We start from the raw sequence: 1,811 nt of genomic DNA, 5'->3' as shown, positions 1-1,811 counted from the left end.
ACCTCTCCACAAAGTTATGTCCAGTGGCCTGACATCATTAGAATTTGCCAGGCCTACTAGAAAACCTACTAGGTCAGAATCTGAGGAGGTTACAACTTTCCTATGCTCCTTACCATCATCAGCAACATGTGGTGGGAAATAACATGGTGGTGTACAATGCCATTGTCAGATTCTTTCCTTATATAAGTGACTCTAACCAAGGTCACCACCAGCAGGAAAAGAGGAGAAAGACAGAGTGAAGATGGAAAGTGCCAGCTGTTGTCAACAATTGGTGCTGGATTAAGGGTTAACAAATCACTGGCCAAGTGGAAATACTGAGTTTTCTTTGTGTGTGGGGGGGTGGGTGGGTGGGGGAATATTTCTGCCAAGTAGGAATCCCATAGGATCAATCTTCACTTAAATTTTGTAAGGAGAGAGAAAGGATGAAGGGATTTCTAAGGCATCTCTGAACAGTCTAGGAGTTTGGAGGGGAAGGAGTTCTAAAACACAGAATGTGTTTTAAAAGTATAAACAGTTCCCTTGTTTGCCCTGAGAAATCATCTTCCTTATAAGGAGATAGCAGTTCCTGTTTACATTTGCTCAGAAAATTTCTTCTCGTCACGAACCCTTTCGTAACACACATACTTCAGAACCCTACAGCTTTTCCTGGTTCCTGCCTCCTCATGTATCCTTCTTAGCTGCTTGGGTCCATGCCGAGTTTGAGCCCTATATGTGTAGGAGTAGAAGCTGTTGCTAAAGATGAAAGCAGATCAGAGAAGTTGAGGTAGGAGGGACCTCAGAGGACATCTAGACCCACTCCCGATTTTAAGCGTGAGGAGACTAAGTGGAAGCGATTTGCCTAAAGACACAAGTAAATAGCAGAACCAAGATTCACACTCAGGTCATCTGACTCTAGCAGGTCAATTGTGTCCTCCTTCTATGATCCTGTGGGCCTTGTTTTTTAAGTCCCTAGTGTGGTACCATGGAAAATGTGCTGGATTTAGAGTTAGAAGATATGGATTCAAATCCCATTTTTCAGTCCTATTAGACTCTTTGTGATGCCCTTTGGGGTTTTCTTGGCAAACATACTGGAGTGGTTTGCCATTTCCTTCTTCAGCTTATTTTACAGATGAGGAAACTGAGGCAAACAGGGTTAAGTGATTTGCCCAGGGTCATACACCTAGTAAGTGTCTGTGGCTGAATTTAGACACAGATCTTCTTGACTCCAGGCCCAGTATTCTATCCACTGAGTCCTCTGGCTACTTAACATATAACATATAAACAGATAAAGTATAACATAATGATTTGATAGCATCATAACATAAGAAGGAGAGAGAGAGAGAGTGAGCACACTAACAGCTTGGAGAGATCAGGAAAAGTTTACAGGAGACGATAGCGCTAGTCACTTAACTACTATAGGCTTTGGTTCCACGTGGGTGAAGTACTATGTGATGCTAGCCATGGTGGTGAATGCCTGTAGTCCATGCTCCTGGGGGAGATCACTTGAGTTGGGAAGGTCTGAGTGGCAGTGAGTGGGGTTAAAGCTGATTGGGTGTCCACACTAAATCCAGTATGATATAGATGAGCCCTCAAGAGCAGGGAGCTACCAGGCTGCCTAAGGAAAGGAGCAAACTAGCCCAGGTTGAAAAAGAGCAGATCAAAGCTACTGGGCTTATTAATAGTGATGCTGGCCCATGAGTGGCAGCCGTATTTCTGACCTGGACAAGATGTGGAAGCCCAGTCTCCAAAAAGAAAAAAAAACACCCAAAACTAGATGATTTCTAACACTTGACCCTTTAAAACATAAAACGTTAGGTTTAGTCCCAGTTTTG

The sequence above is a fragment of the Phascolarctos cinereus genome, unplaced genomic scaffold (assembly GCF_003287225.1).
Source record: "Phascolarctos cinereus isolate Bilbo 61053 unplaced genomic scaffold, phaCin_HiC Scaffold_726;HRSCAF=1367, whole genome shotgun sequence".
Classification (NCBI taxonomy): domain Eukaryota; kingdom Metazoa; phylum Chordata; class Mammalia; order Diprotodontia; family Phascolarctidae; genus Phascolarctos; species Phascolarctos cinereus.
The sequence above is the reverse complement of the archived record's forward strand: the minus strand, read 5'-3'. Positions refer to the sequence as shown.